Here is a 27,869-nt window from a genome sequence, read left to right on the forward strand (position 1 = left end):
CAAGAAGGGACACAAGAACTGTCTCTTTCTGTACCCAGGTCTGAAGCCAGATTGACATGGGACTAGCCAATTACTTTCATTTAGTCAGTTGTTGAGTTTATTGCAGACTATCTGTTCTATAAGTTTTGTCAGGAAAGGAATGAGAGACTGGGTGGTAGTTTTCAAGCTTGACCTGGTCAAGGGAGCTCTTTTTCAGTAGGGGGCACACCATAGCTCTTTTTAGTGTTGTAGGCAGCTGCTCTTCCACAAGAGAAAAGTTAATTGTAGTGGCCCCTTCAATGAGGCCTATGCTTACTCATTGTACTATCTTTGCTGGGCAGGGATCAAGAGGGCAGGTTGTAGGCCATAGGCCTTTCAGGATTTTTTCAAGAGCTTCCTGTACATGGTGGGGGAGAGGGAGTGTTCTCCTCATAAGGTGGTGGGAACTTTGATGGGACTGTCTGTAGGTCCTGATAGAAAACTTTAATTTTGTTGGCAAAGTATGTGGCAAAATCATCGTGGTTAGTTGTGACTGGGAAGGCTGATTCTGTTGTGGGGTTTGCAGTAAGCTGTTTACTATTTTAAATAGTTGCTTGGTTGAATTTGCAGTTTGTTCAATTTGTTGAGAGAAATATTGTTTTTTGGCTGTTGTTAAAGGCCTGGCGGTACATTCCATGTGTTCCTTACAGTTGAGCCTGTCTTTATTTAGGTGAGATTTTCACCATTTTGTTTCAAGTTGACAGGCTTGATGCTTAAGGACCTGTAGTTCTGAGGAGAAACACAGAACTCCTGTGCATACAGCATAGGATCTTCTCTAGAGGGTATGTTTTTTCCAATGCCATTGTTAAGCGTGCATTCCAGATATCAACTTGTTCTGACACTGTCATCATCTTTTCATTCACATGGGGGTAGGACACCGCCTCTAGGAAGTTATCAATAGTCAGATTTCTCATGTCTTGAATTTCCTTCCAAACTTTAGTTGGGCCCATCTGTTTTATGTAGTCCTGAATAGAAAATTTGATTAGGGCAACAAACTTCTGAAAACCTACAAACTGTGAGTAAATTAGCTACATTTATTCAATAAAGTAAATTTCAGAAAAAGAACAGAGACTTCTTTTGTGTGGTGATGTTATACTATCTGTGTATTAGAGCATGTGTATGTACGTTCTAAGAGGGCCAGAAACAGGTAGCATCAGGCTGCTAGCACCTAGCCTGATGCTCCTTGGTGCCATCTTAAAAGGGTAGAGCTCTTCAGAATGAACAGTGCTTCCTCTCCCTTTCCCCCTGAAGGCTTGTTCCCCAGGCCTACCTCTATCAATCCCTTGTGGTCTAGGGGACCATCTCTAGTAACTCCTGCCCTTGTCTGTACCAGGTTCAAAATGGTAGTCTCACAGTGTTAACACTAGGCGTCAAGCTGCCAGAAGGGTCTTTTGACTGGGGCTTCTTCTCGCCCTGGACCCCCCAGGACTTCCTGGGATTGATTTGATAGAGGTTGGCCTTGGGGACTTATGGGTGGGTAGAGATATTCGGGGGTGGGGGAGAGAACACTGTTCACTTTGTAAAGCTCCAGCCCCTTAAAAAGAAAGGCTCCTCAGAAGCATTGAATTGCATGTTAACAGTCCCTTGCTCCTAGGGAGCTGAATAATGCAGCTCATGAGGTTGATCACAGGTTGTGTTGTTCATTTACTGCAGGAGTCATTAACTTGCAGTACTGAGTTATAGTAGCTTAGTGGCTTACAGTCAATTAAGCTTTGATAAAATGCCAATGGTAAAGACAAAATCATTAGCATTAAAAAAAAAATACATGAGATTACAAAAAGGAAGGCAATCAACCTGGTGGGAAAAGCTAAGAGAAAGTGTAAGTGGGAAAGAAAATAGCTAATACAGTAAATTAGGGGAATACAATTTCATGAGGTATGTTACTGACAGAAGGAAGTTCAAAAGCAGAATTGTAAGAACTGTGGATTGAAATGATTGTATAATAGTGGAAAAGGAGAAAGCATAATTCTAAACAAATATTTATTTTCAGTGTTCACTGTGAAAAGAACCTGGGTAGGACCACTAAAACCATTATTAGAATAGAGGAGCTAGCAAACTGAAAATAGATAAGACAATGGAACCTGATGGGATACAATATAAAGTACTGAAGAAACTTTGGAACATTCTGGCCATGGGACATCAGACATTTTCAACACTTTATTAGAGTCAGGAGTGGTTTCAACAGCCTGAAGATCGGCAGATGTTTTCTCTCTTCATAAAAAGGGAAGTAGAGATTAAACTGGTCAGTCAGTCATATCTTGGTAACTTAATAGAGTCACTGTTGAACAGAAGCTAACCCAGTGTTTGGAATTAGGTAGATTACAGAGTCCAAGGCAAAAAGGCTCTACATATAATGCAACACAGAGAAATGTAATTTAATTTAAACATTTATAAACTGCGCTTTTGGGAATTTTCACCAGAGAGAGAAAAGTGTTTCCTGTTAATTATTATAAATACAAAGATATAAGAAATGCACATTCCCAAAGCTGATATATTTAGGCCAGTCCAAGGGTGTCTGACTTACTAGGCTTTTGGGAATTTTCACCAGAGAGAAAAGTGTTTCCTGTTAAATTATTATAAATACAAAGATATAAGAAACGCACATTCCCAAAGCTGATATATTTAGACCAGTCCAAGGGTGTCTGACATACTAGGCTAATCTTCATTCATGCCCCCCCTCCAAAGAGGTGACTAACGGGGGAATTCTATAACTGGTCATGTGATGTGGCGCCTTAATTGGCATTTATGCTTGCAAGTGCACTACAAGCTATTCTATAAGGGAGCGTGTAAGTGTCAAAGTGCTTAACTACAAGGGGGGCAAAAATGTAGGTGGAGCATGGACAGGAAAGGGGTGTGCCATCTACTTGCATGCTCACTTTACATTTTAAACAATTTTTATTGATGATTCAACATTATTAACAAATCCAATAACATAACCTTGGAAAAATACAACACATTTGGGTATACGCATCCATATCATTTATCATCAATGATTTTATCATTCCCCCCCCCCCCCCCCCTTACAACCAGATCCCCATAGCCAGCACTGTTTTGCCACATGAATATCCACTATAACATTGATATCTCCCGAATACGCTGCTCATACATTTTGTGCTTGCCTTATCATAATCCCCGCTCTCCCCCCCCCTCCCCCAATAACTACTGCGAATGCAAAGAAACTTTCATGAACTCTACACCTCATTAAGCATAAGCAATACATGCCACTAGACAGAAATAAACCAGTGTTCTGAGACCTATACATTTGAGGAGACTTTCCCCCTCTCCTTTCTGTAGATCATTGTCATCAAAACCTGGACTTTGGCCACCTCCGAGAAGTAGACAATACCCTATTGCATGAATTGCTGTGAACTGCACAGAATTAGTATCTTTATAATGCGAACATTCCACTTAACTGTCCCATCAAAACATGCCCGCCCCACACAAAAATTAAACAGCCCCTACTACCCTCTACCACACCCTACCCGAACATACCAGACTTCTCTCCCTGCCCCCTACTCCCTTACCGATCCCACCTTCCGCCCCCCCCCCCAAGAAAAAAAAAAAACACTACCTGCTCTTCTCCTTCTTTCCTTCCTTACATACCATTTAATACTAAACTTCGTGCCCTAGCCGACAATGATTGTATATACCCCCGCCAGATTCTCATAAATCTCTCTCTTGCCTTTGGGGAGGGTCCCATCGCCCGACGCTCATGCAGCAAAAGATCATGGAGTTGATTTCTCCAATACCAAAAATCTGGAGGATCAACGCTAAGCCACCTATTCAAGATCAACTTTTTACCTAGGATACAGGCTTTACGTATAAAAAGCCGGGCACCCCTTTGTTGATAGCCAAATAATTCAAATTTGTCTAATAATATCCCTGAAGGGGACATGGGAATCCTAGCTTGCAATAGTCCCTCCAGATACTTAAAGATCTGCCTCCAATAGTTCTGCACTAGGGGACAGCCCCAGAGGTAATGAAAAAATGTCCCCTCTGTCTGTTGGCACTTAGAGCATAGGGGGTCTGGCACCCCCCCCATCTTGAATACTTGGGCCTTGGACATATATGCTCTATACAAAATTCTATAATGGCATTCTCTGAGAGCTGCATTGATCGATATGGCCGGGACACGAGCCACCAGCTTTTTATAGTCCAGGCGGAATTGGGGTCTCTGCAAATCGTGTGCCCAGCGTGCCTCAATTGCACTCACGTCCTTTACTAATCCTTTCTCCCACAAAATCCGGTATATTCCCGAAATTGAAAGCCTGTCCCCTGGGACTGCGTTGAAGAACTTTCTGAGCTTTCTCCCATGCCCACTATTCAGCTGTTCGATGTTGAGGGTCCGCACATAATGCTTCAATTGCTGATACGCAAATTCATGTCTGATATCGATCCCTACCCCCAATGCACCCAAACTCAGTAACCCTCCTCTTGTACCCAGAACATGTTCCAATCGTGTAATGCCCAATGAGGCCCAACTACGAAATACTGGGTTTTCTGAGCCGGGAGAAAATAATGGGTTACCCTGCAGTGGCATGAGGTCCGTATTCACCGCTGATAATCCCCAAGTTCTAGTTAGATCCTTCCAGGCCCCCCTCAGGGGTCCCAACAACAGACTATTCTTAAATGTCCCTGGTAACGCTTGCCTCGGACCCTGTAATAAAAAATATAAATGATATGGATGAAAAAATTCCCTTTCTAACTGCCTGGGCGTATAGTCTTGCCTGTCCAACAACCAGTCCCCTAAGTGCCGCATAATACATGCTTGGTTATAGCGCTTAATATCCGGTACCCCTATACCCCCCTCCCTTCAAGATCCTAACATTAAGTCCATGGGGAGCTTAGGCTTCCTCCCCCCCCCAGAGGAAAACTCGCAGGTGTTTATAGAATCGCCTCACGTCCCCCCCCTGGAGTCGCAGTGGCAACACCTGAAACGTGTAAAGCCATCTGGGGAATTCCACCATACGGAACAGTTGTATCCGCCCATGGAGCGTGAGCGGCAGCTCCGCCCATTTTCGCAACCTAACTCTCATGTTATCCAGCAAGCGAGTGAGATTTAGATGATAAAAATCTGAAGTCTGCATAGCTATCTGTACCCCCAAATACGTGATATGTTTTTGAGCCCATCTCAGCGGAAAACACTCCCCCCATTCACGTCTTACTTCATCTGAAGCCGTTAGAGCTAGGGATTTAGTTACATTGATTTTATAGCCCGCGTAATCCCCGTACTCATGAAATAATTCTAACAGCGCCACCAGGGACTTCTTAGGATGCGTTAGATGAACTAGAATATCGTCTGCAAATGCAGAAACCTTGAACGTAGACTTGCCCCAGCTCACTCCCATCACCTCAGGGTGGGACTCTATTGCTCGTATCAAGGGATCCAATGTAAGAATGAACAGTAGCGGGGATAAAGGGCACCCCTGTCTTGTGCCCCGCCTTATCGAGAATACCTCAGATCTCTCTCCATTAACCCAGATGTAAGCCTGCGGGTTCAGATAAAGGGCTTCCACTGCATCCCTGAAAAATCCCTCAATTCCCACCTTCTGTAAGACCGCAAACATGAAGCGCCATGCAACTCTGTCAAATGCCTTCTCTGCGTCAAAACTGATCAGCAGAGAAGGCACTTTCCGCTCCCCCACTTTCTCCAAGGAGGCTATAATCGCCCTCAAATTACTGACCACTGCCCGTCCTCTCACAAAACCTACTTGCGGTGATGCTATCAAGTCTGGAAGCACCCTCGCCAGCCTATTAGCCAAAATTTTTGCATATAATTTAATGTCACTATTTAGCAAGGAGATTGGCCGATAGGCCCCCATCTCCTCTGGGTTTTTCCCTGGTTTCAGTAACACTATCACTTTAGCTATATTGAAGGTGTCCAATGCGGGGAGTTAAACAACTTCAAAAGGGGGGGAGTCACCAGCTCCTGTAACATTTTATAAAAAGCCACACCATATCCATCTGGGCCCGGTGCTTTGTGTATATCACTCTGCTGTAACGCCAGCATCAACTCACCCTCCACTATAGGTGCGTTGAGGAGTTTTGCCTGGGCCGAGGAAATCAACGGGGTCTCTACATTCTCTAAAAACATCATGCTATCCGTTATCAGGTCCCTCTGTTCCCCATACAACTCCTTGTAATACCTCTGAAACCCTGCCACTATATCCTGTGGAGATTTAAACATGTTACCTGCCTGGTCCTTTACCTGTAAAATTCTGCTTGGCCCTTTCTTCCCTCTTGCTAAGCGCCCTAGCAAGCTCCCTGCCTTGTTTCCGTACATGTACAACTGATGCTTATAATATTGTTGCGATTTTTGAACTCGTTCATGCAGCAGTTCATTTAATTCTCTCTGAGATGCCAAGTACGCTAACTTCTGCTCTTCCGTCGGATTTACCCCGAACTTTATACGCTGATTCCTCACCTCTCGTTCCAATCTTAAAATCTCTTGATCTCGTCTTTTCTTAATCCACGCCCTATAAGCAATGATCTCACCTCTGAGGACAGCCTTTGCTGTCTCCCAGTACAAACTGGCCTGTTCCACATGCATCCTGTTGTGGACCTCAAATTCTCTCCATTTCTCTCTCAGAAATGCCTGAAACTTCGTATCCCTGTAAAGCTCCAGCGGAAATTTCCATCCTCCTCCCTTACTTTCTCCCCCTGTTTGTTCCAAGATCACCCAAAGTAGAGAATGATCTGAAATCTCACATGGGCCTATCTCCGCCTCAACCACCTTTGAAAATAAAGTATCTGAGAGAAAAATATAATCAATACGGGACATGGTTGAGTGCGCTCTTGATAGATGAGTATAATCTCTGCATGTTGGGTGTAAAATTCTCCACACATCTACCAAGTTTAGTGTAGAGCACAAGAAAGGCAGGCCTCTTTCATAATAAGCTTGACTTTGTCCTCTCCCGCTACTTTTGTCTACCAATGGGTTGTAAACTATGTTAAAATCCCCACCTAAAATTATATTACCCCCTTGGTATGGAGCCAACAATGCCAAAATCTCCCTATAAAATTTTTTGTCAAAAGTATTCGGTGCATAGACATTGCAGAGTACATATGTAAAACCCCCCAATTCCACCTCCACTAATACATATCTGCCTTCTGCACTCCTCTTTACCCCTTTGATGGAAAGATGCAGCCCCTTACGGAAAAGTATTAATACCCCTGCCTTTTTATTGCAAGCCGGGGAGCCTATCGCTCCTCCCACCCATCCTTGTTGGAATTTGGCATGCTCTGCGGCTGACAGATGCGTCTCCTGCAAAAATACTATATCTGCTGCATGGCGGTTCAAAGCTTGTAAAAGTTTTTTCCGCTTTATGGGCGACGAAACTCCCCCCACATTCCAGGAAACAAACTTAAAATGACCTAGTCCCCTCTCTTATCTTATTGTATAGCCAGCCTCTACTTTTACAGCCTTGGGAACACACCCCCCAGCCCATGGGTGCCCTCCCCCATCTCCACCACTGCTGCTGGACAACGATCCCCAAGGAAAGAGAGAAGAGCAGAAACCAATAAAAACCACAACAACAAACAAAACCCCTCTTCCTCCCCCCCCTTGTCATCTCCCTCCCCTTTCCTCCCCTTGCCCAAACCCTCCCCTCTTACCCCCAAGAAACAGATCTGCGTCCTGTCTAGAGAACTTGTCACGTTTCCGCCCCGCCCCGCCCCCTCCTTTACAGCACAACTATAATCTTGAAACATTAGCAAACCCCATCCCCCAAGTACCACAGTTAACCATGCTTTTAAAACGACCGTTCCTATACTTCTATCATTTTATCTTCACACGTTTGCACTTATATTCCTAACATTCTCCGAGGACAAGCAGGCTGCTTGTTCTCACTGATGGGGTGACGTCCACGGCAGCCCCTCCAATCGGAATCTTCACTAGCAAAGTCCTTTGCTAGTCCTCGTGCGCCCGCGCGCACCGCGCATGCGCGGCCGTCTTCCCGCCCGAAACCGGCTCGAGCCGGCCAGTCTTCTTTTGTCCGCACTCGGTACGGCTGTGTTTTTGCCGTGTCGAGCCCCGGAGAGTCGACCTCGCGCGTCCGTTGTTCAAATCGACGTGTTTTTTCTTCGGAAAAGTTTAAATTCGTTCGGAAAGTGCTCCGCAAACCCCCTTGGGTTTCGTTTGCCCCTTCCCGTACTTCCAGTCTTTGCCCCGGTAAGTTTTCTTTCGTCGTCGGGGTAGGCCTCTTTTCGGCCTCGGTCGAGATTTTTTCTCCCTCAAAGTTTTGGTGCTCAAATTCGTCATTTCGGATTTTGATTTCGCCGGCGTGATTTTTCCGCCCATGACATCGAAGCCTTCCAGCGGCTTCAAGAAGTGCACCCAGTGCACCCAGGTAATCTCGCTCACTGCTAGACACTCTTCGTGTCTTCAGTGTCTGGGGGCCGAGCACCGTCCTCAGAATTGTAGCCTGTGTTCCCTGTTACAAAGGCGGACTCAGGTAGCGAGATTGGCCCAGTGGAACGTTTTGTTCTCGGGCTCTTCGTCGGCATCGGCACCGGGGTCATCGAGTGCATCGACGTCGTCAGCGTCCAGACCTTCATCCTCGGCCGCCAGTGCATCGAGTGCATCGAGGCATCGGCCCTCTGCATCGGCGCCGAGACATCGGATAGCTGCATCGGCGTCGGTGGTACCGGGACCTCGTCTGCTGATGTCGTCGGACGGTGGTGCATCGTCAGGAGTGCAGGTGAGGGCTGTCCTTTCCCCTGCTGGTGGCGGTGAGCCTTCGGGTGGGTCTCCCCCTACCCTGAGGGCTCCTGCGGTACAGCCCCCCCGGGATCGACCTGCTTCGACCTCGGCCCCGAGGAAGCGACGGATGGATTCTACGTCCTCCTCGTCGGTGCCGGGGAGCTCCGGTGACATGCTTCGGAAGAAGTCGAAGAAGCATCGACACCGGTCTCCTCCCCGCGTCGGCACCGAGAGCTCTGGGTCGCCGAGGGAGTCGGCACCCAGCAGGCATCGGCACCGAGAGGACCGCTCACCCTCTGTTCAGGAGGTGTCGATGCGCTCCACTCTGGACAGCCCGGAACAGCCTCCACGCCCGGAACAGGTTCTGACGTCGACGCCTGCATCGGCCTCCATGCCTTTCTCTGCAGCCGCTCTGAACGAGAGCCTCCAGGCCGTTCTCCCAGAGATTCTGGGAGAGCTGTTGCGCCCTACCCCTCCGGTACCGGTGGTGCTTGCGCCTCCGGTACCGTCGAGCGTGGCGCCGGCTGGCCCATCGCCCGGGGTGAGGTCCCCGACGTCGGTACCGCATGCGGTGCCGACTGCGGCCACCTCCCAGGAGGGCTCCCCGACTACGTCGGCGGAGGGAGCTTCGCCGATGCGGGCGAGGGAGTCTACCTCTCGACGCCCCCATCGTGGACGTGGCTCCACGGAGTCAAGCCGGGTGAGGTTGCAGACACAGGTCCGTGAACTTGTGTCTGACACCGAGGGTGAGGCCTCGTGGGAAGAGGAAGAAGACCCCAGATATTTCTCTGACGAGGAGTCTGAGGGTCTTCCTTCCGATCCCACTCCCTCTCCTGAGAGACAGCTTTCTCCTCCCGAGAGTCTGTCTTTTGCTTCCTTTGTCCGGGAGATGTCTACGGCCATCCCCTTCCCGGTGGTTGTGGAGGACGAGCCCAGGGCTGAAATGTTTGAGCTCCTGGACTATCCTTCTCCACCTAAGGAAGCGTCCACTGTTCCCTTGCACCATGTCCTGAAAAAGACATTGCTTGCGAACTGGACCAAGCCACTAAGTAATCCCCACATCCCCAAGAAGATCGAGTCCCAGTACCGGATCCATGGGGACCCAGAGCTGATGCGCACTCAGTTGCCTCACGACTCTGGAGTTGTGGATCTGGCCCTAAAGAAGGCTAAGAGTTCTAGGGAGCATGCTTCGGCGCCCCCGGGCAAAGACTCTAGAACCTTGGACTCCTTTGGGAGGAAGGCCTACCATTCCTCTATGCTCGTGGCCAAAATCCAGTCTTACCAGCTCTACACGAGCATACACATGCGGAATAATGTGCGGCAGTTGGCGGGCTTGGTTGATGCTCTCCCCCCTGAGCAAGCCAAGCCTTTTCAGGAGGTGGTCAGGCAGCTGAAGGCGTGCAGAAAATTCCTGGTCAGAGGGGTGTATGACACCTTTGATGTTGCGTCTAGGGCCGCTGCTCAAGGTGTGGTGATGCGCAGGCTCTCATGGCTGCGTGCCTCCGACCTGGAGAATAGACTCCAGCAGCGGATTGCGGACTCGCCTTGCCGTGCGGACAATATTTTTGGAGAGAAGGTCGAGCAGGTGGTAGAGCATCTCCACCAGCGGGATACCGCATTCGACAAGTTCTCCCGCCGGCAGCCTTCAGCATCTACCTCTACAGGTAGAAGATTTTTTGGGGAAGGAGGACTGTTCCCTACTCTTCTGGCAAGCGTAGGTACAATCCTCCTTCTCGACAGCCTGCGGCCCAGGCTAAGCCCCAGCGCGCTCGCTCTCGTCAGCAGCGTGCGCCTCAGCAAGGCCCCGCGGCTCCCCAGCAAAAGCAAGGGGCGAGCTTTTGACTGGCTCCAGCAGAGCATAGCCGACATCCAAGTGTCAGTGCCGGGCGACCTACCAGTCGGAGGGAGGTTGAAAGCTTTTCACCAAAGGTGGCCTCTCATAACCTCCGATCAGTGGGTTCTCCAAATAGTCCGGCAAGGATACACCCTCAATTTGGCCTCAAAACCTCCAAATTGTCCACCGGGAGCTCAGTCTTACAGCTTCCAGCACAAGCAGGTACTTGCAGAGGAACTCTCCGCCCTTCTCAGCGCCAATGCGGTCGAGCCCGTGCCATCCGGGCAAGAAGGGCTGGGATTCTATTCCAGGTACTTCCTTGTGGAAAAGAAAACAGGGGGGATGCGTCCCATCCTAGACCTAAGGGCCCTGAACAAATATCTGGTCAAAGAAAAGTTCAGGATGCTTTCCCTGGGCACCCTACTTCCCATGATTCAGGAAAACGATTGGCTATGCTCTCTGGACTTGAAGGATGCCTACACACACATCCCGATACTGCCAGCTCACAGACAGTATCTGCGATTTCAGCTGGGCACACGTCACTTCCAGTACTGTGTGCTACCCTTTGGGCTCGCCTCTGCGCCCAGGGTGTTCACAAAGTGCCTGGCTGTAGTAGCAGCGGCACTTCGCAGGCTGGGGGTGCACGTGTTCCCATATCTCGACGATTGGCTGGTGAAGAGCACGTCCGAGGCAGGAGCCCTGCAGTCCATGCAGATGACTATTCGCCTCCTGGAGCTACTGGGGTTTGTGATAAATTACCCAAAGTCCCATCTTCTCCCAGCACAGAGACTCTAATTCATAGGAGCTCTGCTGGATTCTCGGACGGCTCGCGCCTATCTCCCAGAGACGAGAGCCAACAACTTGTTGTCCCTCGTCTCGCGGGTGCGAACGTCCCAGCAGATCACAGCTCGGCAGATGTTGAGATTGCTGGGCCACATGGCCTCCACAGTTCATGTGACTCCCATGGCACGCCTTCACATGAGATCTGCTCAATGGACCCTAGCTTCTCAGTGGTTTCAGGCTGCTGGGGATCTAGAAGACGTGATCCACCTGTCCACGAGTTTTCTCGAATCCCTGTATTGGTGGACGATTTGGTCCAATTTGACTCTGGGACGTCCTTTCCAAATTCCTCAGCCACAAAAAGTGCTGACCACGGATGCGTCTCTCCTGGGATGGGGAGCTCATGTCGATGGGCTTCACACCCAAGGAAGCTGGTCCCTCCAGGAACGCGGTCTACAGATCAATCTCCTGGAGTTGCGAGCGATCTGGAACGCGCTGAAGGCTTTCAGAGATCGGCTGTCCCACCAAATTATCCAAATTCAGACAGACAACCAGGTTGCCATGTACTATGTCAACAAGCAGGGGGGCACCGGATCTCGCCCCCTGTGTCAGGAAGCCGTCAGCATGTGGCTCTGGGCTCGCCGTCACGGCATGGGGCTCCAAGCCACATATCTGGCAGGCGTAAACAACAGTCTGGCCGACAGACTGAGCAGGATTATGCAACCTCACGAGTGGTCGCTAAACTCCCGAGTGGTGCGCCAGATCTTCCAAGCGTGGGGCACCCCCTTGGTGGATCTCTTCGCATCTACCGCATCCAACTTTTCAGCAATCTTTTGCAGTTTTAAGTCCACAGAGGTCTCCAGCAGCTGCGAGACCTCAGCTGCAATTTCAGCCGCCCAAACGGAGCTTACAGTTTCTCCCGAGGGGCCAGGGTCCACCATCTTACTGTCCCCAGCTCGCCCTCGTGCTCCGTCTTTTCTCTGTGTTTTGGAGGTCATCACAGGTGCACCAAATTAGATCCTTTAGGACTTTTCAACGTGCCCAACTTATTTGTTCTGTTCGTGGGTTTCCAAATCGCCTCTCGTGCTGTCCAAGGGTAGATTTTATCTTAGGGGCCTCGGAGCTCTGCCCTGCGGCGTCCTACCCTCTGCCTAGCATCACGTGACCATCTTGCATGCTCACTTTATAAAACACTATAAACTGCATGCACTGCATGGTACACTTAGACATGCCGTATTATAACAGCTATAGACCTGGCATAAGTGGGCGTGCTTAAATCATGTTATTCTAGAATTGACACTCAGTGTGCAGCATCGAGACACTACCATGAGGTGCCAAGTTACAGAATTTTCCCCTAAAGACTCCTTCATAGTCCAACATCACCCCTTCCCTTCCCTGCCCCTCCCCTCCTGTATTCAGAATCTCCTCTTCCCTTCCTCCTAAGGTGTCCAGCATCTTATCTTCCTTACACCCTCCTCAGATGTCTAGCATTCCTCCCCCCTCCTCTTCCCTTTCTGCTGCCACTCTGCTTATATACTCCAAAGCCACAGCCAGATGCATTTGTCACACAGGGTAAAGTGCTGCTTTTCACTGCATCAGATTTCAGACAATTTATTTAATAGCCTAATCCTTTTCAGTGAGCTTTCAGAGGCCAAAACCTCCTGCCTCAGGTCAGTTACGGTATCCTCTCCTGACCTAAGGAAGGAAGTATTGGTCTCTGAAACTTTATTAACACCATATTACTTTATCCTAAATTAAAAATAAAATTATTTTCTTTACCTTTGTTGTATGGCCATTTACTTTTTCTCATTGTGTTGCTCCCAGTCTCTAGATTCTGCTTTCCTTCGTTTTCGCTTAACTCTTCTGCCAGGGTTTCCTGGCCATTTGTCATTTTTCTCTCCTTTTTCTTTGCTTTCTTCAATATTTTTCTGCCTCTCTCTGTGTCCAGATTTAATTCATTCTTACTATCCATTCTTTAATTTCCTTCATCTACTTATGGCTTTTCATCTTTTTTTCACCCTTGTTCTCCCCATGCCCCTTCCTCTTATTCTCCAATCTTTCACTACTCCCCCTTTCCATGCAGCAGCTCTCCTCTTTCTCTCCCCATCCTTCCAGTGTCTCCCCTCTCTCTCCCATCCTTCCAATAGTCTCCCCTCTTTCTTTCTGCATCCTTCCATCCAGTGTCACCTCTTTCTCCCTACCCTTCCATCCAGCGTCTTCCCTCTTTCTCTCCCCATCCTTCCACCCATCTACCCTCTCTCCTGATCCTTCCATCTAATGTCTCTCTCCCTCCTTCTAACCAGTGTCTATCTCTCTACCCTTTTCTGTTTAGTGTCCCTTCTCTCTCCACATCCTTCCAGTCTCTCCCCTTTTCTCTGCATCCTTTCATCCATCTCCCCTCTTTCTCTGCCATCCTCCCATCTGTTTTCCCTCTTTCTCTCCCCATCCTCCGTTTTCCCTCTTTCTCTGCCATCCTCCATCTGTTTTCCCTCTTTCTCTCCCCATCCTTCCATTTTCCCTCTTTCTCCCCATCCTGCCATCTGTTTTCCCTCTTTCTCTCCCCATCCTTCCGTTTTCCCTCTTTCTCCCCATCCTGCCATCTGTTTTCCCTCTTTCCTCCCCATCCTTCCGTTTTCCCTCTTTCTCTGCCATCCTCCCATCTGTATTCCCTCTTTCTCTCCCCATCCTTCTGTTTTCCCTCTTTCTCTGCCATCCTCCCATCTGTTTTCCCTCTTTCTCTCCCCATCCCTCCGTCTGTTTTCCCTCTTTCTCTGCCATCCTTCCGTCTGTTTTCCCTCTTTCTCTCCCCATCCTTCCGTTTTCCCTCTTTCTCTGCCATCCTCCCATCTGTTTTCCCTCTTTCTCTCCCATCCTCCCATCTGTTTTCCCTCTTTCTCTCCCCATCCTTCCATTTTCCCTCTTTCTCCCCATCCTGCCATCTGTTTTCCCTCTTTCTCTCCCCATCCTTCCGTTTTCCCTCTTTCTCTGCCATCCTCCCATCTGTTTTCCCTCTTTCTCTCCCCATCCTTCCATTTTCCCTCTTTCTCCCCATCCTGCCATCCATTTTCCCTCTCCCACATTCAGGCCCACCAGCCCCAGCTCCCATTGCCGGCCACTGCTGCTTTTCCTGATGAGCAGCAGGGCCGGCGCTACAAAAAGAAGAAGCGCTCAGCTGACTGAGCTGAGCGCCAACGCGTCGCTAACCCGACGAGAAAAAATGTTTAAAAAAAAAACGCGGCACTGCAGGCAGCCTCGAAGCATTGGCTGCTGGCTCTGCAGGCTCATTCCGTCTCTTATGTCACTGCCCCTGCTTCGCTACAGGGGCAGTGATGTAAGAGACGGGAGGAGCCTGCAGAGCCAGCAGCCAATGCTTCGAGGCTGCCTGCGGTGCCGCATTTTTTTTTAAACATTTTTTCTCGTCCTTAGTGATGCGTTGGCGCTCAGCTCAGTCAGCTGAGCGCTTCTTCTTTTTGTAGCGCCGGCCCTGCTGCTCATCAGGAAAAGCAGCAGTGGCCGGCAATGGGAGCTGGCACTGGGCGGGCCTGGACTGAAATTGGGTGGGCCTGGGCCCACCCAGGCCCACCCGTAGCTACGCCCCTGGTCTGCATGATCCCAGCTTATTCCAGTCCGCCCGATCCCAGCTTGCTCCAGTCCGCCGATCCAGCTTCCCCTGCTTGCTCCAGTGTTCCAGTCTGCCTGTTACAGCTTCTCCCTGCTTGTTCCAGTCCGCCGATCTAGCTTCCCCTGCTTACTCCAGTGTTCCAGTCCGCCTGTTCCAGCTTCTCCCTGCTTGTTCCAGTCCATCTGTTCCAGCCTGCTTGCTCCAGTACACCTGCTCCAGCCTGCTTGCTCCAGTACATCTGCTCCAGCGTGTTCCAGTCCGCCTGAACCAGCTTCTCCCTGCTTGTTCCAGTCCATCTGCTCCAGCCTGCTTGCTCCAGCTTCTCCCTACTCGTTCCTGTCCATCTGCACCAGCTTGTTCCAGCCCACCTGCTAGCTTGTCAGCCACTGACTTACCTGCCTGCCTGCTAACTTGTCACCCATCGACTTACCTGCTGCCCATCTGCACCAGTATGCTCCAGCCCGCCTGCTAGCTGTCAGCCATTGACTTACTTGCCTGCCTGCTAACTTGTCAGCCCTTGACTTACCTGCTCTCCAGCTTCTCCCTGCTTGTTCCTGTCCATCTGCACCAGTATGCTCCAGCCCGCCTGCTAGCTTGTCAGCCATTGATTTACTTGCCTGCCTGCCAACTTGTCAGCCATTGACTTACCTGCCATTACATTGACTTACCTGCTCCCCAGCTTCTCACTGCCTCTCCCTGCTCGTTCCTGTCTATCTGCACCAGCTTGTTCCAGTATGCTAGCTTGGCAGCCACTGCCTCACTTGCCTGCTTGCTAACTTGTCAGCCATTGACTTACCTGCACTCCAGTCCATCAATCCCTCCAATTCCAAGCCTCCAATTCAGCTTTTCTGCTCTATCTATCTGCTTCTCACCTCAGTCACTACACATACACCTGTTACACCGCAATCACTACTTATGGCCCCTATCCACATTCTCTTCCTTGCCCTGTCCCTTCCTAATCTTTTCCCCTCCCCCACTGCTGTCTACCACTGGAACTCATTGCCCACCCATGTCCCCTCCCGTCCTGCTCGCTACAGCAATACCCTATTCACCCCCGTCCCTCACCACTTCACCATCTCTCTTGTCCCCCTCCTCCTTCCTAGCTCTTAACCTTCAACACTTCCTTCCTGCCATTAACCCATCACCATTCCTCCTAAGTGCACCCCGTCTTCATCGCCTTCGTCGCCCGACCTCCCCCACCCTCCTCAGCACTATCTTGCTCCTCCTCCTGCTATCCGCAGGAGACATTAATCCTAATCCAGGCCCCCCTCACCTGTCCTTCTATCCATGCAAATGATTCCGTGATGTCTCCAATCTCATTTCTATTCCCCTCCTCCCTCCCCTTCTCATGTGCCTTGTGGAATGCCCACTCGGTCTGCAACAAACTGCCTTTCACCCACGATCTCTTCATCTCTCGTTCCCTTCAACTGCTCACCCTAACTGAAACCTGGCTCTCCCCTGACGACTCTGCCTCAGTCGCAGCCCTTTGTCATGGAGGTTATCTCTTCTCCCACACTCCCCGTCCAGCTGGCCGTGGTGGAGGCGTCGGGCTACTACTCTCGCCCTCCTGTAGTTTCCAACTCCTCCTCCTACCGCAGTCTCACTGCTTCTCATTCTTTGAAGCACACTCCATCCGACTATTCTACCCATTGCCACTCAGAGTGGCAGTCATTTACCGCCCCCCTAATAAATCCCTCTCTTCCTTCCTCACCGACTTCGATGCCTGGCTTTCCGTTTTTCTAGAACCCTCATCTCCGTCCCTCATTCTCAGAGACTTTAACATACACGTTGATGACCAATCCGACCCTCACGCTTCTCAGTTCCTCACTCTAACATCCTCCTTCAACCTCCAGCAATGCTCCACCTCCCCTACTCACCGAGACGGCCATTGTCTCGACCTCGTCCTCTCCTCCTCTGGCTCTCCCTCCAATTTCCACGCTTCAGCTCTTCCTCTCTCCGATCATCACCTAATCACCTTCACACTTCTTCACCCCCCCCCCCCCCCAGCCCTGTCCAACTTTAACCACTACCTCCAGGAATCTCCAGGCTATTGACTCTCCCAGCCTATCCTCTAGTATTTCTAATCTCCTCCCCTCCATCATGTCCTCCGAGTCTGTCGACAAGGCTGTCTCCGCTTACAATGCCACTCTCTCCTCTGCTCTGGACACTCGCACCTTCTACCTCCCGTCCCACAAAGCGTACTAATCCCCAGCCGTGGCTGACCCCTTGCATCCGCTGCCTTCGCTCCTGCGCCCGATCTGCTGAACGCCTCTGGAGGAAATCTCGCACCCATTCAGACTTCCTTCACTACAAATTCATGCTATCCTCCTTCCACTCCTCCCTATTCCTTGCCAAACAGGACTATTACACCCAATTGACCAATTCTCTCAGCTCCAACCCCCGTCGTCTCTTCGCCACCCTTAACTCCCTCCTCAAAGTGCCCTCCGCTCCCACCCCCCCTCGCTCTCTCCTCAATCACTGGCTGATTACTTCCGCGACAAGGTACAAAAGATCAACCTTGAGTTCACTACCAAGTCATCTCCTCCTCTTCACCCTTCAACCCTCGCCCTCAACCAACCAACCCAGGCCTCTTTCTCCTCCTTTCCTGTCATCACTGAGGAGGAAACCGCTCGCCTTCTTTCCTCCTCGAAATGCACCACCTGCTCTTCTGATCCCATCCCCACCAACTTACTTAACATCATCTCTCATACTGTCACCCCCTCCATCTGTCATATCCTCAACCTCTCTCTCTCTCCACTGCAACTGTCCCTGACACCTTCAAGCACGCCGTAGTCATACCTCTCCTCAAAAAACCATCACTTGACCCTACCTGTCCCTCCAACTAACGCCCCATCTCCCTCCTACCCTTCCTCTCCAAAATACTTGATTGTGCCATTCACAGCCGCTGCCTTGATTTTCTCTCCTCTCATGCCATCCTCGATCCACTTCAATCCGGTTTTCGCCCTCTACACTCGACAGAAACAGCACTCTCTAAAGTCTGTAATGACCTGTTCCTTGCCAAATCCAGAGGCCACTACTCCATCCTCATCCTCCTTGATCTATCCGCCGCTTTTGACACTGTCAATCATGACTTACTTCTGGCCACACTGTCCTCATTTGGGTTCCAGGGCTCTGTCCTCTCCTGGTTCTCCTCCTATCTCTCCCACCGCACCTTCAGAGTTCAGTCTCATGGATCTTCCTCTACCCCCATCCCCCTATCTGTTGGTGTTCCCCAGGGATCTGTCCTTGGACCCCTTCTCTTCTCAATCTACACCTCCTCCCTGGGCTCCCTGATCTCATCTCATGGTTTCCAGTATCATCTCTATGCTGATGACACCCAGCTGTATCTCTCCACACAAGACATCACCGCGGAGACCCAGGCAAAGGTATCAGCCTGCTTATCCGACATTGCTGCCTGGATGTCCAACTGCCACCTGAAACTGAACATGTCCAAGACCGAGCTCATCGTCTTTCCACCAAAACCCACTTCTCCTCTTCCTCCACTTTCTATCTCAGTTGATAACACCCTCATCCTCCCCGTCTCATCTGCCCGCAACCTCGGAGTCATCTTTGACTCCTCCCTCTCCTTCTCTGCGCATATCCAGCAGATAGCCAAGACCTGTCGCTTCTTCCTCTTTAACATCAGCAAAATTCGCCCTTTCGTCTCTGAACACACCACCCGAACTCTCGTCCACGCTGTCATTACCTCTCGCCTTGACTATTGCAACTTACTCCTCACCGGCCTCCCACTTAGTCATCTATCCCCCCTTCAATCTGTTCAGAACTCTGCCGCACGTCTTATATTCCGCCAGAACCGATATACTCATATCACCCCTCTCCTCAGGTCACTTCACTGGCTTCCAATCAGATACCGCATTCAATTCAAGCTTCTCCTTCTTACCTACAAATGCACTCAGTCTGCCGCCCCTCACTACCTTTCTACCCTCATTTCCCCTTACGTTCCTTCCCCAAACCTCCGTTCACAGGACAAATCCCTCCTCTCTGTACCCTTCTCCACCACCGCCAACTCCAGGCTCCGCTCATTCTGCCTCGCCTCACCCTATGCTTGGAACAACCTTCCTGAGCCCATATGCCAAGCCCCCTCCCTGCCCATCTTCAAGTCTCTGCTTAAAACCCACCTCTTCATTGCTGCGTTTGGCACCTAACTCTTACCGTTCAGGAACTCCAAACTGCCCCAATTTGACCGTTCACTTGTCTACTAGATTGTAAGCTCTTTTGAGCAGGGACTGTCCCTCTATGTAAATTGTACAGCGCTGCGTAACCCTAGTAGCGCTTTAGAAATGTTAAGTAGTAGTAGTAGTAGTATGTTCGCCACTTCTCTCCTACCTCTGTTACTTGGGACCACTTCCTTCATGTTTCAATGGAGCTGGCCAGCTGCACATCACTGAATAATTTCAAGTTTGTAAATTCTCTTCAAGTCCTATTGCTATCATATGATTTTCCATATAGTACATTTAGTTAGGTTTTTGATTGTTTAAGTTTCTTTTCTTTTTTTTTTTTTTTGCATTAGGCTTGACATGGACTTTGTCCAGGCCTTGGGTTCTCAGTTGGGATATTTCTCATAGTCATTTAATTTTGCAATAGCTATTTTTCTAGATGTCCCAAAAGAAAGCCTCCAACAGCTTTAAGAAGTGCTTCAGGACCATAATCATAACAAATATTAATAACAGGTGCCTGCAAAGCCTGAGGCCCGACCATGATCCCTTTCATTGTAAACTGTACTCACAGACATCCAAGAGAGGGATTCTTGGCTGTGAGAAGCAGTCAAAATGATTTTGATGCAGATAAGTCTGGCCCATTGACTTCAGCATCAGAAATAGAGAATGACATGGTGTAATGGAAGTGAATTTTAAAGATTGTTTTTCATCTCTTTCTTGACCGACCAGTGCACTTGGGGTCTGTATTGTTGATTAGAAGTAATTCTGTTTAAAAATGATTGTTTAACTTTGAAAATAAGTTGGAATGCAGAAGATAAGACACAGCTCTAATTAATTTGGTATGTGAAGGGGAGGATGGCACTTGTTTTCAGAAGTTCAGCTTGGCCACCTGGACTTGGGAAGGAATGTGACCACGCTCCCACAGTATGGCTTGTTTACCTAAACAGAGAAGCATTCTGTAATTTTCCCTAGCTCTGAACATGAGTTCTGAGCCTAATAAAAAAGGGGGCTTGTTACAGCAGAGTGGGGGCTCATCTGTGAATGGACGCACTTTGCAGAGGATCTGTTCCTGGTCTAAAAAGCTCCTGTCTTTCGCTGTAACGGGCCCCCCCAGCTGATGTTACGAGACTGGATGATGTAAGAACCAGTGATGTTGTATGTATGTATTATTGCTTCTTTTCCTGGTCTAAGAACTTTGAGCATTGCTTAGATGTAGAGTGATGTAATGATTGTTTATAGCTAATCATTGTGTTTATATAGCTAATCATTGTATATACAGTACCTTAATCTTTGTAGAATTTAGCATCTCTAATAAAGGTTTCATTTATCTAATACGAATCCAAAAGAATCCACGGTAATTATTGAGTAGTCTGTGTCAGCGAGACAGGCTGTAAATTCATAGCGGTACACATGGGGACAAAGTTTGTCCCCGCCCTGTCCCTGTGGGTTCTGTCTCCATCCCTACCACATCCCACCTAGAGTATTGTGTTCAGTTTTGGAGGCCGTATCTTGCTAAAAATGTGAAAAGAATTGAAGCAGTGCAAGGAAAAGCTATGAGAATGGTATGGGATTTGCGTTACAAGACATATGAGGAGAGACTTGCTGACCTGAACATATGTATACTCTGGAGGAAAGAAGAAACAGGGGTGATATGATACAGACGTTCAAATATTTGAAAGGTATTAATCCGCAAACGAACCTTTTCCGGAGATGCGAAGGAGGTACAATGAGAGGATATGAAATGAGATTGAAGGGGGGCAGACTCAATAAAAATGTCAGGAAGTATTTTTTCACAGAGCGAGTAGTGGATGCTTGGAATGCCCTCCCGCGGGAGGTGGTGGAAATGAAAACGGTAACGGAATTCAAACATGCGTGGAATAAACATAAAGGAATCCTGTTCAGAAGGAATGGATCCTAAGGAGCTTAGCCGAGATTGGGTGGCAGAGCCGGTGGCGGGAAGCGGGGATGGTGCTGGGCAGACTTATACGGTCTGTGCCAGAACCGGTGGTGGGAGGCGGGGCTGGTGGTTGGGAGGCGGGGATAGTGCTGGGCAGACTTATACGGTCTGTGCCCTGAAAAGGACATGTACAAATCAAGGTAAGGTATACACAAAAAGTAGCACATATGAGTTTATCTTGTTGGGCAGACTGGATGGACCGTGCAGGTCTTTTTCGGCCGTCATCTACTATGTTATTATGTTACTATGTCCCTGTCCCCATGGGCTCTGTCCTCATCTGCAGAAGCCTCAAACAAAGTATAAAAAGGAAGAATATGCTGTGCAACTATTGTGTATAAATTACAAATAGAAAACAATAATAGCAGCAGGCAGCTATAATAACCCTCCTCACCACCACCCTCTACTCTTCCAACCCCAACAATAGCTGATTTCTACTACCCCAAGGAATCCTAATTCACCCTGTTAAAATGTCCAGGGGTACAAAATACAACCCGTTCTGTATGCCCTAGAGGGGAAAAATATGCCCTATGAAGCACTGTTATGATTTTTTAATCTGTGGATGAATAAGAATTTATCCACAATCTCAGAATTCAATGCAAATTTTGTTAAGTTGTGGCAAGCATGTTTGCTTGTTTTTCCAAAAAATCAAAATATCATTGACCGCATCACTCAAACATAATGGTCCAGTTCATTAACAGGCTTCAAAGTAGAAAATGATACAGGGACAAAGTTTGTCCCCATCCCCACCCTGTCCCCGTGGGCTCTATCCCCGTCCTTGTGTCATTCTCTAATCAGAAACCTTGGTCTCCATGGGACCTAGAGCTGCAATGGACACTGGGAATGATGTGGTATCAAGAGTGTGCATCGATAGAGGTCATTGGGACTCATCATCATCTGAGTCCCGCCTAAATAAGAGGAAGTATTTCTTTCATCTTCATCAATGCTGAGGGACCACAATTTCAAATGCCAGACGGAAGCTGGTGTGCATTGGCATTGCTTCTCATCAGAACACAGGCACTAAGGTCACCAGTGTCCTCAAAATCACCCCCAAAGTGAGGACCTTTTATCTTCTTTGGCATCAAAAGGGATTCAACAGCTTCCAAGTCCCCAAGACCCCATTTTCAATACTTTTCAGGTGACTCAGAAGGATGTGACTGTCCTTATTGCACTTTCCACACTTTTGTTAGTGGCAGCATTCAAGGTGCAGATCATGAAGAAGTTTGAGGAAAAAATAAAAAGCTTCTTTGCATGATGAATTTTGTGGCTTCAACATCATTGATGTTGAGACAGAGAGACTGCAGGGCATAACCTGCACCACATTTTATGTGCATCATAGAACCAGACTAATGTGGATGCTGCACTATGGACCTAATAAAGCAGTTTCCTATTTTGTCTCTTTGTGTGTGAGACATCATGGACAATGAGTTTATTTCTGTACTATGTACTAGTTCAAACTGACCTGTGACTTCTCACCTGGAAGATATACAAAAAATGTTATGTGGAAGGCAAAATATTACATTCCAGAACTAGACCTTAGATTTGGCCCTGCTAGCATCAAGAAGCTGTGATGCAACCAGTTGCAAAAATTGTTTACAGAGTATGGACAAACAGTACTGATTACCAAATCTTACTAATTGTTTTGCAGAGACAAAGATTGGTCACTTCTGTCATTCTTTAAGCATTTCTGCTTTGCCTGTTTTGCACTGCTGCATTGGCACCTTTCCATTCACCCAGGACACAAGAATAGCCATACTGAGTCAGACCAATGATCTATCTAGCTCAGTATCCTGCTTCCAACAGTGGACAACCCGGGTCACAAATACTTGCCAGATACTCAGTTAGTAGCAACATTAAAGGACATATTATTTCTGAAGTACTATCTCCAGTAGCACCACCTGTGATTCTCAGACGTCAATGAACAGTCTTTATTCCAGATTACTCTTTGTTCCTATTTCAGGGTACACATATGTAGCTCATCTTAGAGGCCGGTGTTAGTGTGGGAAGATAAACATTGCCTCACCACTTGAAGAAGAAAAGGATCTCAGGGGTTGAGATCTGTCACACCAGTGTTGATCTTAGGTCCACCAGGGGAGGAAGCTTCCCCAGCACATTAGAGATCTCTGGTGTCTGGATGCCCAAGGCCAAGGCCTCACGCCAGTATCCGATCAAAACAGGCAGAGAACCATACTTCTTTTCTGGAGTATTTTTTGGGGTCAGATACTGATCACTGCTAATCACTGCTCTTCTCTGTCTTCTAACCTAGACCAAAAACTCAATCCAAAATAATTTATTTTTATCAACGTTTGGCTTAGAACAGTGGACAACCTTTGCAAGGTTTATTTTTTCCCTTCTAGTCCTAGGTAAGAAAGTAGCTTTAGTGTTACAGCTGGTTTAATGTGAATTTTCTGCCACAGCATTAACAGATAGTCTCTAGAGGCACAGAAGGGCCCAGTTCAATCTTCATTCCCACCTATCCTCCTCAACTCCCACCCACCTCTAGCTCAACTCTATATTTATAGTCAATTATTCTAATTAGGACAGCAAGAGGAGAGTTTTCATTAGAGCTTTAATTAAATTTAATTAGTTTCTAAGAAGCAAACCCTAAATAAATTACAAATTACACCAATCTTATGGCTCTTTATATTCATCTGATATCCCCTACTACCTTAAGAAGTTTTAATTAAACAAATCTATAATACTAAGATGCAGACAGTAGTCCAGCAGCGAGAGGGGTGCTATCCAGTCTTTCGCATTGAGTGTCATATGTATGATCATCTTTCAGTTGGTGAGATGTCATATGTTTGTGCTCGATGCAAGGAGCTCCTAGCTCTCAGAGAACGAGTCCGTTCTCTTGAGACTAGAGTAGCAGACTTGGAGGAGCTGAGGGAGACAGAGAGGTACATAGGGGAGGCCTACAGGGATGTTGTAGAGAAGTCCCACCTCCAATCTGGCAGCCCCTGTGCTGCCTTGAAGGAGGGAGGCCTTCTAAAAGGAGAGCATCACCCTGGTGCAGCTGGAGGACCAGCACAACAGGGGATGCAATATCCTCTCACACAGAGGATGTGTCTCCAGGAGCTACTGCCCAGGTAGGAAGGGTTAGGACGGCTGTTGCAGTTGGTGATTCAATTATTAGGCATATAGATGTTATGATCGTAGTCAGAACCCCGCTCAAACTTACCTTTTTCCTGGGGGTCAGCTTCTTAGCTGGCTTCTGTTTCTTTTGTCTGCCCTTTCTGAGCTAGCTCTCCCTCTCTATGCTGACAGCTTCCAGCAGCATGACTCTTAATTGTTTCACTTTACTACAGCTCTGTGTGTGTGGACTGAGTTAGCTCTACCTGTCTTTGGGTGTACTGGCTTCAAGTGCTTCACGGTGCTGCATTGGTGTGGGTTCGGCCTCTCAGGGTTTCAGTGTGCTGTAGGCCTGGGTCTAGGGAGTGTGACATCATCTGGGAGGGCCTTGATAAGGAAGTGGTGGGCTTTCCTTCAGGACCTTTGCAACGTTTGCTTTTGCTACAATTGCTATAGGGCCAGGTCAGTGTTAGTGCAGTGTGCACTTGTGACTTGTATGTGTTTAGCTCCCCTGCTTTTTCCCTTGTGGCTCCCCTGCTTTTTCCCTTGTGGCTCCCCTGCTTCCCCTTCTGTGGCTTTAGAAGCTCTTCTGTGCTTGGGGGTTAGTAGCCTTCTGTGTTTGGGGCTTTAGAAGCCCTTCGGTGTTCGGTGCTTTGGAAGCACTTCTGGTTCTGCTGTGTTTAAAGCACTTCTGCTTTGCTTGTGTTAGTTTCCCTGCTTTTCCCTTTTGGCTCCCCTGCTTTCCCTCTTGTTGCTGATAGAAGTACTTCAGGTTTTGGTGCTGTTAGGAGCACTTTTGGTAGTTTAGTGCTGTAGGAGCTCTGTGATAGCTTGGTGCTTAGGAGCACCTGTGGTAGCTTTGTATTGTACCTTCCTTGCTTTTCCCTTGTGGCTTCCCTGCACTTCTGTTAGTGTAGGGTGTAGGGGCACCCGTTAGTTTACTGTGAGGAACACTTCTGATGGTTTAGGGCGTGGGAGCACTTAGGTCAGTTTAGGATTTAGGAGTACTTCTATTTCCAGTCCTGGTCCCTGTGTCATCCGGTGTCATCCAGTAAGTCCTGCCGGCCACTCAAACCCAGGGGCTCAACCCTTGGGGGGCAGTGGCTAAGTGCAGGTGAAGCTGTACGAACCAGTCCAGGGTGCTCCAGTCCAGTGTTCCAGTCCTGTGTCCTCCAGTCCTGTGTCCTCCAGTCTGTGTGTTCCGGCTCGCTGGGCGGTGCCTGCAGTCCCTGCCGGTGCCAGTGTGCTTGCCCAGCATTGGTTGGTGGGTTTTGCCTGCTGCTGTCGCTCCTCGTCAGCAGCCCAAGGGCTCACGCTTGCTCCAGAGCCCGGCCCCGCGGGCTCTGAACCTGAGAACCTGACAATAGGTAGCTGGGTTGCTGGTGAACGTGAGGATCACCTGGCTACTTGCCTGCATGGTGCGAAGGTGGTGGACCTCACATGACACCTAGATAGGATTTTAGATAGTGCTGGGGAGGAGCCGGCTGTCTTGGTACATGTGGGTACCAACGAATTAGTGCTCACAATCTTGGCAAGCCTTTACATTTGTGACTTGTATAATCAATGACAAAAACCCCCACCTCCTATGTTTTAGTTTCAGAAGTGCATCAATTCAACTTAATGTGCATAACACGTTTGAGGTATTTTTGATTTTTTTCCTTTTATTGGCAATGTTGAATCACCATCAAAATTATATACTAATTGTGGCCTTCATAGAGGCTCATCGAAGGACAATCACTTACCTGCACAATTTGGACATTATCCAGACCCTGACAGGTTTCCGTTTTGCCAGAGCTTTATCAAGGGATCTGGATTGTTAAAGATCTGTTGAGATGAAAAACTAGTCAGCCTTCATGGAAAAGCGAAAGAACTCCCAAACAAAAATACAAAATAACCAATGAAACCACTTCATGTTCTCCTGGTGCTTACTTGCGTCCTTACTACCCCCTCCTCATTCGGGTCACCATCAGTAACAATGGTGTATGTTGGTAAAACGAGCAGAACATTGCACACCCACATGAGAGAGCACCGCTCACGGATCACTACAAGATCCCCAGGGATGTCTTTGGTACAGCATTGTATAATGAATTCTCATGAATTTAAAGATCTGAGATGTTTGGCCCTTGAACAAGTTAGGCTGGGGAACCGGGGCAGTGATAATAGGAAGTTATTACAGAGGAAAGTATTTTGGACATATTTCCTCAGTTCATTGGAACCGGTGGGTCTTAATACTTACCTGCATTGGGGATGCTACATGTGAGATGAGAATATCTTTGCCCATTTCTGGAACTGGACAATGTTGGCACATTTAGACTGACTCTGGACAGTTCTGCACGAAGGAAACTCTTCCCTCATTATTCAATACCTTCTCTGTGAAATAGTAGTAATAAAAAAAAGGCAAGTGCATTTTTATAATATACCACTGCATTCCACAAAGCAAAAGGAGCAAGTTCCCACATGCCATCTTTTCCTTTTGATGTAGGCACAGGATGTTAAATGCTTTCAGGTCTCAACCTAATTAATGATTTTTCTAAACTGTACTTATAAATGGTAAGTCTGATTGTTAAGCACCTGATACTCATAATGTCTGTTTTGGTGGCCCTTTACTAAGTGAAAACATCAGAATAGAATAAGTCCCTATAAACTAGACCCTCCAAATTACACAATGATTACGATTTAGAACTAATTAGATGAAACCAATACTTTCTCTGTGTATATCTGTACGCTACACAAGCTTGCATCTTTGAAAATATAAGTGAGGTCCAATATAAATGCTACCAACAGTAAAGAACCGACAACGTGGATAGAGCAGCTCATAGATTTGCTTGTTTTGTTTGGGAAGGGGATGAGGGGTGCGCAGAGGAGATGGAAAGGGAGACCAACTTTGTGGGCTTCAGCGGCCATCTCAAGTCAATCTAACTGCCTTCAGCTCTCTCCTACCCACTCCTTTAGTTCTATCCCGCAGCACCGCTGCCTTCTTCAATTTTCTGGGCCACCGGCAGCGTCAGTGAGGTAAGCACACTGCCTTTGGTGGCCCCGGAAGATCTCCCTCTGTTGCAGCATCCTGCCTATGCGGGACAGGCAACTGAAGCAGAGAGAAAGCTTCCGGGCTGTTGAAAGCAGTGTGTTTACCTCACTGATGCTGCTGGCGGGCTGGATTGAAGAAGGCAACGCTGCAGGGTGCTGAAAGGGAGTAGGAGAGCTGACAAAGGCAGTTAGATTGAGAAAAGGAGACAGCAATGATGGCTGAAGCAAGGAGCCAGAGGGAGATGTTAAGGCTGTTGGACAAGGCCGTGTGCAACCACCCCTTTCACCCCTGCCTAAGACCGGCCCTGAAAATGGGTGATTTCAATTACCAATAATCTCACAATCCTACCTACTGTGCAACGTGTTTGAGGGACACACTGGTAAATAATACAAGAAAAAGTGGAGAAAAAAAGACCTCAGGTTATTCGGCTACTCCTCGTTCTTAAAGGACAAGCCTTTTGTATAATGGGGAGGCCTTATCAATCACAGGTCTTAAAAAAACCTCCACACTACTAAATTACTCATTAACATTACCATGAATCCCAACAAGCAGTTGCAAAGGAGACACAATTTCCATAAACATCAAAGCTTGGCAAGGGTACTTATGTCTGTTAATGAATTTTTCTAAAGTCCAGCCTTGTATCTAATATGCTCTTGGCGTTCAAAACGTCCCGACAGGGAAA

This window comes from Microcaecilia unicolor, chromosome 1, assembly GCF_901765095.1.
Source record: "Microcaecilia unicolor chromosome 1, aMicUni1.1, whole genome shotgun sequence".
In the NCBI taxonomy this organism is placed as follows: Eukaryota; Metazoa; Chordata; class Amphibia; order Gymnophiona; family Siphonopidae; genus Microcaecilia; species Microcaecilia unicolor.